Source organism: Fukomys damarensis, unplaced genomic scaffold (genome assembly GCF_012274545.1).
Source record: "Fukomys damarensis isolate Sample0158 unplaced genomic scaffold, DMR_v1.0_HiC HiC_scaffold_39, whole genome shotgun sequence".
In the NCBI taxonomy this organism is placed as follows: Eukaryota; Metazoa; Chordata; class Mammalia; order Rodentia; family Bathyergidae; genus Fukomys; species Fukomys damarensis.
In genome coordinates this window covers 67,935,087-67,946,875 of record NW_022900951.1, presented here as the reverse complement: position 1 = coordinate 67,946,875, position 11,789 = coordinate 67,935,087, and positions in this window count along the sequence as shown.

The following is an 11,789-nucleotide window of genomic DNA, read 5'->3' as shown; positions in this document are numbered from 1 at the left end:
TATACTTGGTCATTTATAAAGTAATGCTTCTATGAGACTGCTACATTGAGAAGTTTTTCTGGGGCAAAAAGGACATTCCTCAAATCTTTAACCAACACTACATCAAAGAGTTCATCTGCTGTTCTTAGCCTTTCTTCTGGACTTTGGTGGACAGTTTCACATTTTCTTCAAACCAACATTTGGAAACCTGCTACTGCATTGGGAGAAATATGTTTATGGTCAGAGGTCAAAGTTACTAGCCTTAGTTTCAATATTGCTGGCATAGGTGCCTCTAATATAATGTCTTGTGTTAACGCTCCTTATATGTTATTAGTAAAAAGTGTAGAGATTGTAAATGAAACTGATAATGAATATGACAACAGCTCTTTTAATTGTAAATTTACCAATTGTATATTCTCAGAGATGATGACTCCCTTTCATTCTGTGATAGTTTTGAGACAACCTCCTTTTGTAATGATGCCTGTGAAAACTTAATGAGTCCTGGTGTGAAGATCAAGGTTTACAAATATTGGTAGAGGTAGAGAAAGCTATATGTCGAGCCTTTACAACCCATGGTATAACCCCTGCAGATGGCTGGTAGTCAAAGACGGGTAAGAGATTTGTGGAGAAATATCCAACCTAAGACAGAGCATGAGTATTGAACTTCTCATGGCTTGATGACGGGTAAGGGATTTCTCTGGACATTTCTCACCTAAGACAGGCACAGTCTTTCTGCTGAGCTGGGAAGCTCCCTGCTCTAAATATAATAAAAAAGGGGGAATTGTGGGAGCCCGCTGGCATTTGACATTGGAAAAGTAACTTCTACCATTGAGGCATTGACACAATCTGTGACTCTATTTGGCTTTTCTGAGATGAGGGTCTCAGCTATGCAGATGAGATTGACCTGGAGCTCTCTGTGTAATCCAGGCTGAGCTCACTGTGTAATCCAGGCTAGTCATATGGGATTATCCAGGCTGGGTTTATGGGATTACGGGTGTTGACCTGGAGCTCACTGTAATCCAGACTAGTCTTATGGGATTACGGGCGTGCACCAATACACCCGGCTCAAGGACTTTGTTAAGTTTGACCTTTGAACTCCTCCCTAATATTGCTTGATGTTTCCTGTTAGCTTGCCTTTAAAAGGAGCTGTTTCTGTGTAATAAATCGGACCTCTTGTCTCCACACTATTGAGTGTGCTGTCCTTTCTCAATCCTCACTCCCCAACTCAGGTACGTTCGTGTTGTGATGGCCGGACCGCCACAGTGAATTAAATCAAAATCGATGTGCAGCCCAAAATATGTTTATAGTGAATAAACTCTTCAATATAGCAACTTTGCCCTTTAGGATGGGGACTTAGACAGAGTTAGGAAGAGAGGAATAGATAGGTAGAAGTATTGGAGAAGGTTTCAAATGAAGCCAGAGGACCCAGAATGACCACACAAACTTTAGGAAACTGTTGAAGAAAAAATAGAAAGACAGAATGCAAGAAATAGGACAAGAATAGAACAATTTAACAGTAATAGAGACTCACTTTACTTTGAAACTAGTAACCCTCAGTTGAAGGAAAAAGAGAGAAGATAAAAAAAGAAAGAAAGAAGAAAATTTGAAAAAGAAGAAATCCAAATTAGTGCAGCAACAGGAACAGAGAGATGAAAAATAACATGAGGGAGCAAGAGACTGAGTGGGAGAAAGAAGATAGAAAAAAGAAAGTGCTTGCAGAATGGAATGAAGAAAAGAAAGAAGAAAAAGAATTTGTAGAACCTCTTTCAGGGTATATCTCCACTGTCATAATGTGCATAGCAATATGGAGAAATAAGTCATGTAGTGTCAACTAGCCGATGGCAGACCCATGAGATTCAGGCTGAATTCAGGCTACAAGGCCCTAACTGAGCTCCCTGACCTCGTGCAGGTTTGAACTTTGCAAGGTTCTACTACAGGTTCCTCTGCCCTTTCTCTGAAGATAGTCAAAGTTCTGATGGAAGGTGGTGATTCCTCCAACTTACCAACTATGGAGATCTGATGTGCCTTTATTGCAATTGTTCACTTCCATTCTATCTTCTGGAGCTCAGTAAAATGACCTTTATGTCCAGCTGTGCCTCTGCAGAGTGGATCCAGGAACTGGCACAATTAGGATGCTTGAGAGCACAGTGGAGGACGATGTTGCAGAGGTGCCCATGCAGCTGACCAGTCCTCACTGATCCACTGAATGCAGGCTGGGGCAAGGGCAGGCTCTAACCAGTCCTCACCAGTCTGCTGGATATCCTGTTTCAATTTCAAGGAGACTACAAACTGGGGATGTAACTTCACCAAGCTTCGGCCTGGTCCCTGCTCTGAGTATGAGCCAACCAATGTGCCTGATTCCTATCATCAGAGCGTTAACTGTATCCACTCTCAGAGAGAATATCAACCAGCAAGAATACTCATTTTCTGATCTAACAAGTGAAAAGTACCAGGGAAACCTGCAATTCCCCTGTAATTGGACATCATCATCTCCTCTGATGAACTCTGGACAATCTTAAATGTCATGGGTGAGCAATTCAAAAACTAATTTACTTCTCTAGAAAATACTTCTCTAGATCTGTAGCCATAGTTTGGGTCAGGTGTACCCTTTACCAGAGATTTTTTACAGCTATAATAAAAGAAGTTGTAAAGTTAATCCTGGGACAGTGACTAGCAGTCCTTGCTGCTCATCAGTTTGGAGCTAGGTAGTCCATCTTTCTAAGCCGACTGAAGTCACACACTGCAAAGAGCACCAAAACGGCATGTCTGGAGTCTTCTTGGAAAATTAAAATTAAAAGGCCTATAGGGAAGAAAAAACAAAGGGGAAATCTTTCAGCCATTTCAGACTTATTCAGCCTCACTTCCTGTTCTTCAGGAACCATTCAAACCTGTCTATACTCCCCAGGAAAATAAATGAGCCTCAGAGTAAGGGGAAGCTAAAAAGGGCACTGGTGGTATTTAGAAAGACAACTTATCTCTCCTCAAGGGGAAGTTTATAAAAACATTTTTTTTATAATTTCTTTCATATGGGAAGATATTTTTCATTGGAAATAGTCACTCAGATTTCAAAGAACTAGAACTAGCTGAAACTACTTGAGAGGTCTGCAAAACTTGTCCACTGTGTGCCTGCAATAACTCAGGAAACACAAAATAACCTTATTTTTTTAACCTATACAGATAAGAGAGACATACTCTGTGGAGGACTGACAATTAGACTTTACCCATATGCCACCATGTGGAGAATATAAAGAAAAGTTAATCGTGATTTACAACTTTACAGGCTGTATTGACCCCTTTCTTATTCATTAAGAAAAGGCTATGAAGTCAGTCAAGGAGCATCTTAAAGAAGTTATCCCTAGATGTGGGTTACTGCAGTCCCTCTAGAGAGACAATGGACCTTCTTTTACCTGCCTAAAGCCCAGGAAGTAATATGGGTTTTAGGAATAAAGTACCACTTCCATTTCATCTGGAAGCCTCAATCTTCTGAAAAGGTAGAGAAAGCCAACTAGACCCTAAAGTGAGCTCTGGCAAAACTCTGTCAAGAGTCTTCTGAATCCTGGCTCTGATTGATGGCAATAGCAGTCATGAAGTTTGGTACAATACCCAAAACTCTTATATGGGTGACCATTTCTATAATTTGATATGATAGTATACCCCAAAACCATGAAACTCACAATATCTCATTAATCTTGTCCAAGTACAACAGGCCATCCAAATATATGGGAATGAAATCCTGCCACCTTGTGGCCCAGATGAAAAACGTACTGTCAGTCCTGGAGACCAGAATGCTCATAAAAACTTGCAGAGAAGGGACACCTACTGACCAATTAATATAAAATCAAAATAGAAGGGCCTCTTTTCTGTTATCCCTGCTACACTCACTGCTGTAAAAGTGGCAGAGATATACAATTGGATTCATCTACGTAGAATAAAGCCAGTCTCACCTGAAATATCTGAAGAATAAGATCACGCAAAAGGAGAAAGCTACTGCTGCGAGCCTCTGAAAGACTTGAGATTTCTCTTCAAAGGGCAAGACTCCAGTGCTGTTACAGGAAGCATCAAAATCTGACCTGCTACTCATTTTTGCATAAATAATGAATTTTCTTTGTCTCATCAAACAGACAGCTGAATAATACTTATTTTCTGACAGGCGTTTCTTTCTTCAACCCAGCAGTAAGTGACAGCATCCCAAGGTAGTTGGAGGGCAAATAATCCCCAGTAGAAAGGGTCTACAGCCTCTTCCAGCTTGAAGAAACTATAGAAGACAGAGGTATCCACTCCCTCAGGACCCTATAATGATTTATGTGGTTGTGTATCTCTCAAGGGGAAATAATACAGGAGAATAGGGTGTGGCAAAGCTGGCTTGGGAAATAGGCATAACATGTTAATTACAAGATCCTAAAACACATGCACAGAACAGTGCCCAGAACACTGGATGTGGGCATCTTGTGATAACTCCAGTATGTTTTCAATGGGATGTCCTGGACCTCATGTCAACCTGAAGTATGGGGTCCCAGTACTGCCTCTCAGGTCCAGTATGCACTGTTTCTTTCATGTTTCCTCAAGATTTGTATGGCATAAAAAGACATAGATTCCATGAAGATCTCACTATTGTGTCTTTCTTCATGATAGCCTGCCTGGGTCTTTCAGAGTGTCGTTTTATTTTGGTTTCCCCCTCTTACATATTGCAAAGCCGGTTTCTCCCTTACTTTTCACTGTTAATTTTTCAAATAAATGTTGTTACTCTTTTTTTGCTCATTTTGTGCACTTCTTTGTTTCATAAAAGAAAATCTTGGAATTCAGCTCCAGAAGGAGAGATAAGCAACCCAAACCAGGGTAACATTTATTTTGTAAACCAGTTATAGAGAGAGGCTATCAGGTAATATGTTTCTGTCTGTATTCTACCTTCTCATGTCTCTTTATTAAAAAAAAGTCTTACTGTTGATTCTAGCATGGTGGTGCATGCCTATAGTCCCAGAATTTGGGAGGCTGGAGTAGAATCACTATGAATTCTAGGCTATCCTGGGCTACAGAGTGAGCTTGAGGCTTGCCTGAACTACATAAGGAGACTCAGTCTCAAAAAAATACAGTTATACTGTTGAATACAGTATAGTAGAATAATATTCTACCTGATATTGCAGGGAAAACTAGAAAAGGGCAAGGTCATTTGAGGCAGTGATCGATGATACACAAGCTTGGAATGGACATAATAATTCAATAGATATTTTGATATTCTGATGGATTTGTGTTTGCCTCTGTATTTTTATATTTAAAGGCATATTCAGACCAATTCATTTATATTTCATTCTAACAAAAGATATGAAGACAATTTCATGAAAGGAAAATTTTACAGTTTGCACATTCCTGATAAGAACACCTTAAGAACAACAATGATTTCTACATGATATGGGACCAAATATCTCTTGAACACCTTTTAATTGAGAAAACTAGCATGATCATATATAGATAGATAGATGATATACAGATAGATAGATAGATAGATAGATAGATAGATAGATAGATAGAGATAGATAGATAGAGACAGAAAGTGAGACAGAGAAAGAGACAGAGGGAGGGAGGGAGGGAGGGAAGGAGACAGAGACAGAGACAGAAACAGACTGAGTAGGACTCATATAAATAAAGCCATGTGATACTTAAGCTTGTGTGTCTAAATTATGTCAGTTATTATTATCTCAATTTGCTTAAATTTATCTGTGCAGGACTAAAGCTTATCTTTCTTTATGAAAGAATAGTACTTCATTGTGTATAAGCACCACATTTTCTTAATCCATTCATTTGTTGATGTGTGTATAGGCCATTTACAAAATATAGCTATTATGACCTGTCTTGCTATCAACATGGATATGCATGTATCATTGTAATATGGTGAAGAAATTTATTAATAAAGATATAAGAAGACACATTAATAAAATTAGAATGAAGAAACAAAAGTCAAGTGTACCAAAACTGAAGTTATAGCATTTTATATTGATCAGTGGCACTTAGCATTACTTTTATATAAACTTTCAGTAATATAGACTACAGTCAAAATCAATAAAAGGAATAAAGATGTGCTATATACATTTATGAACTCCACAAAAGGAATGTAAATATTATGTTTTGAAAACATGTAGAAAAATAAAGTAAAGGGATCAAAGCATAGGTGGAGGGAGGAAAGGAAAGGGGTATGAAAGAAGCAGCTTGTATATGTTCTGTAATACACTACTCCACATGGATATAAACTTTATGTTCTACAAACATGTAGTAATAAACTGAAAAATTACCATAACATAGGAATAATATCTGTAAACTCACTAATAAGTATATTGACTACTCAAAGCCACTAAGACTATAAACATAGTTGATATTGTTCTTCCACCGGTGTATCACAGACATTGCATTTGTAAGGTATTCTTAATGGTTTCACAGCTCCTTCACAGTTTTCTTCTTTTCATCCTATAACCTTAATGTCTTATCCAATCAGACTATGCCTGATAGTAATTGAATTTTTTTTCTTTAACAGACTGCTAATTGTATCAACCACATCCAAAGATTAAAAACAATAGTACAAATAGCTCCACACTAAATAGAAGTACAATTTAAGCTTTCTTCATTCACACCTTCTCACAATTAGCATTTGATTAATTAGATTACATAATTCTGCTATATAAGTTGTATATGAGACAGTTGAAAATTATTCCATGAGGAAAAATGGCAGATTAAGTAAGAATTCAATTGGTCTTAAAAATGTTAAAACTGGCCAACTAAATCTTGGAGTACCTGTAAAATTGATGTGAATATATACACTATTTTTGATCATTTCCCAAAATTAAGTATCTGTATATGAGCATGCTTATGCATGCGTATGCACAGGCAGACACACATATGCACTCATTTAGATATACACTGTGGTATGCAGAATTCTACTATGATTCCTTAGATTTCTGCTTTTATGTTGTATGCATCTAATGTAATCACCTTCCCTTGAGTGTGACTAGAATCTGTGAATGGAATATCACTCCCATGATTAAGTTGCATTATAAGGAAGACATACTTTGAAGTTATTTTTAATGTTTTTAACCACCTTACTGTGTTAATCAAAACTACCCTAACTAGCCTAATCATGTGAACCCATAAAAGATAAGGATAAGCATACGCTTTTCTTTTGTATTTATGAAAAGTACTTCCATGAAGTTGAGAGGGTCACATGGTATGATATAACTTGCCTCCAATAACTAAGGGACAGAGTAATGCAACCCTGAGAAATTGAGTCCTACCAAATATGTAACTGAAACAAGGGTCCAGTTATTGAAGCATATACATATATATAAAATCTTCAGTTACATAAATAAATTAGGGATTGGATTTTCTAGGTCTTGCTATTAATACAAGTTGTCTTTTATGCAGATAAATAAATAAAAATCAAAACAAGATGATATAAAAGATGTAGGTAAACATATCTTTCTTAAGTGGGAAAGGGGTTAAGACATGGTGGGAGGAGGCATGGCAGAATAAGCTGATAAAAAGAAATCAACATGTATTTCTTACATATATCAACTCCTTACAAAGAATATAAGTATTATGTACTACAAATATGTACTAATAAGAAAATGAACTATAAAAATGTCTCACAGCAAGCCCTCAGAATAGTTAATTATCCAGGCAAGGCTCATTAACCTCCATTCTCCACTCCTGTTATTTTAATTATTCCTCTTTGGTTAATCAGATTCCTAGATGAGGATCCATAACAAAAGGTTCCTTTTTAAGGGCCATGTTCAGGTAGATAACAGTAGCTCAGAAAAGTCATTTCCACTCATTCATTTTTCTCAAGTATTTTCAGGTCAAAGTAATCAACATACCCAAGTGAGATAATTAGGGACACATGCTTGAACTTTTTCAAAATCATGATTTCCACCACACCATATTCAGGTTGAAGGATTTATTTGAAGGGTTTAAAAAACTTAATAGTTGCTTATGTTTATGAATTTATTATATAATAAAAATGTGATCAAGTATACAAATGAATAGCCAGATGAATAAATACAAACAGCAGGGTTCAGAGGGCCCCTAATAAAGGAGAATCCACATCTGAAGTTGGGGTGTATCGCCCTCCTTTCCAGCACCTGAATATGTCCACCAGCACATGTCACCAAACCTTGTCTTTGAAGGTTTTATTTTATGGGCATGATGGATTTGTAAAATTAATAATTTAAATTTTCATTAGCAGGAAAACAAGTTCTTTAAAGAGCATACATTAATCCCTCAGTTTTTTTTAGAATTTATCAGATTTCCCCCAAAATAAGATCTAATCAGAAAACAAACCCTAGCATGATTTTTCAGGATGGTTGTCATATAAGCCCTAACACAAAAATAAAATTGTCAGCTACATTGATGCATTTGGTATATTTGTTGCAACCCAAAATGAATGTATTTACTTATAAAACAATAATTTAAATATAATTAAATATAAACAATATTGTTGACATACTTAAAATTAATGATAATATCAATTACAATTAAGGATTTGTAAATACTCAAGTGAGAACATTTAGTAGAGAGATAAATTCCTATGTAAATCAATGACTTCAGAGTATTCCTGAATTACCAATTGGATTAGACACAATGCATGAATAATATGTGCACCTGTTAACAAAGGACTATTTTTTTCTAATATGAATATTCATAATTCAATATGCTATGTGTTGTGATCATGCTCTACAAGCAGGCTTCATGGGCCACAAGTGCTCTTTTGAGGAGAGTTCTATTGCTAATCATGGAAAATTTGTGCCAATGATTCTACAACAAATGGATTCAGAAGAAATTCAGGATAGAATTCAGGGTTTGAAGAGTTATGAAAATGTCTACATTTGCCATGACTGTATTTGAATAAATGTAGATTATACTACATGAATAAATGTAGGTTTGTGTTCATAAAAATAAGACATCCCCTGAAAATGAACCCTTTTACATCATATGGAACAAAAATCAATATGAGACCCAGTCTTGTTTTAGGGTAAATGTGGTACTTAATGTATATTTGAAAAATTTGTTTTCAAACTGATCTATAACAACATTAAATTTTGGAGCATACCCATGTCTCCAGTAGAACACATAAATCTGTGGCACTGGCAGAAGGCAAAGACTGTATACCAGTGCCTGACCACAGGTTTGTAACCTGTCATTCCATACCTTGGTGCAACAACTGTAAGCTGGTAACTGGCTCTGTGTTTTATTTCCCCATTTCATTGGACAGTAGATGTACCAACCAAGAATGAATTTGATCTTGGATGAGGCAAAAGTCTGGAACAGAAAATCTTGGCTGAAAAAAAAAGAAAAGAAAATCTTGGCTGAATTCCACTTAATTTACCTGGGGACTTTGCAGGCAATACACTGTTGCAAACTCTATCAACACAGCTAGCTACCAATCAAACTGTTTAAGCAAATGACCAATGCCTTAGAGAAGAGCTAAGTCTGAAGAGTTTTCTCTTTTTAGAGAAAAAACAGATATGCCAGCCACAGTTTACCCCTCTCTGGTGTAAACTGAAAGTAAAAAACTGGATGAGTTTTTATCCTGAAAGTGACTTCTGCGTGAGACTGCTACATTGATCATGACCAAAGCAGGATGTAAGCAGTGCAATCTGTAAAGTGGAAACCCTGCTATTGGCTTATTTTAAGAAATGAGTCTGAGCAAAGCATAGGAGATCACACAAACCTGAGGTCCAAGTGACTCTTAGCCAAATTCCATTCCCAGCCTAACACAATAATGCTTTACCTCTTCTTTTACAAGCCTTGCCTACATCAGCAATGTAACCCTAGCAACCACATGTACCATCTCATCCCTACTGAACTATGATTATGTCAGCAATAACTATCAGTGGCTTTGGCTCATCAGGGATTAGCCTGCACAAGCACTGGTTATCCCAGTTCCCTGCCTCTGTCTCTTTAATTCTGTCTCTCAGTCTTTCTTCTCACCATGCATCATAGCACCGAGTAGGAGATTGTGCTCTGCTGCAGGAGACTCCAATAAACTTCATGATGGGAAAGGTTGGAAAACAAAATCCAAAACACCAGTGCCACACCAGTCATATTGCCACAATTTAATCAAGCACCTTTCTAAGGAGTTGATCATGTGCGACTGAGTCACAGAAGACCTATATTACAATTTCACTCTAGGGCTGAATTGTTACCTGACAACAGTGATTGGTGAGAGACAGTTACAGAAGACAGGCTTGCAGAGGTTAAGGCATGGAAATCCCCAGAAAATCCCTGAAAAATTCATGCTAAGATCAGGAAAAAACATGAGGCCTGTATTCTGTGGTGGGAGGACAGGTTTGGGGAATCTGGCTTATAGATTTAAATGGATCTGAAAGTGAAGACTTGAGTGTTACAAACTACTTGAGTCCATAATGCATAACAAGGAGATACCAGTGGATTGGTTTTTTTCTCTGGGTACCAATGTTGGCGGGAACACATGTCAGCTTGGATAGTGGCCATGGACAAGATTTTACAGATTGGGGAGCCTTTGAAGAGAAAGTTTACCACAGAGACTCATAGGCTATACAGAAGGACAGAGAGAAATTTGGATTAAAGTCTCTAGGCTCATAAACAATGAGAAAGTAGAGTTATTCATAGGAAAATGGATGCATATTGAGGCCATACTCAAGTGAAATAAATAGAACACATGTGTGTAAATACTGAATAGATTCTCTGAAGTGAAAAACTATAAGTGTAAAGAAGATCCAAATTGTATAACTCATAATGTGAAACAGGAAGAAAAGTGCTAAAAGTGTAGGGGAAGTGGGATGGGTAGAGGAAAGGAAACAAGGGAAAAGAAAACAGTATGAGAAAATGAAAAAAATAGAAACAAAGTCTTTGTAAATAGGGGAGGGTGGAGGGGTGAAGGGAGGTTAGGGGGATGGGGAAAAAGGAGAACCAAGATATGTCATGTAAAGATACAAGATCCCAATGATGGATGTAACTGTACTGTAAACCTAAAAAATACCAGTAAACTCAATGAAAGAAAAGATGCTAGGCTCTGAGAAAAAAAATCACAGCAAGAAATACATGCACATTTTTTTATTATCCTTCCTTCTTTTGACTAATTTTTTGTCTCTTCTACTGGTATATTAATTTTTCTTTTCTTTTTTTTAATTTTTTAAAAAAATTTCATGTTTTATCATCAATTCTCTTATTCCCCTCTTTCAAATTTTACTTTGTTTTGATTGATTAGGCCTCTCTTTCTCTCTGTGTCTTTCTCTCTCTCTTTTCCCCTTCATCACTCAGCCTTTCAATTTATTTCCTTAGTAATTTTTCATTTTTTCTTCCTATAGTTTAATCTATATTCCTTATTATTTATTATTTTCCTAGTTTACTTTTTCAGTTACTGTTATCTAATAACACCAATTTTGTTTTACTCCTTAATGGGATTTTTAATTTCAATTTTACCACCTTCTTGCCATCCTACTTTTTTTAGAGTACACTCAAATATATTTGGCCAATTGAATTATAGCATCTCTTATTTAAGACTAGCCAAAACTTTTGCAGGTCAATTAACAGAGATCTCTTGTAGAATTAGAATTAGAAGGAATGATACCTCTTTATTACTGGAAATGTAAACCTTTAATAACAAACTCGAAATCAATAAGCAAACATATAATTTTTTTGATAAATCACTTCTGAATATCTTCTCAACATATTTATGACTTCTGTCTTAGGTCTTGTGTATCTCTCTTTAGTCTTCTAACAAGAAAAACATATGAAAAAATGTTTAATCAAAAGTATATCCCCTTTATTTGTACCTTTGAAATATA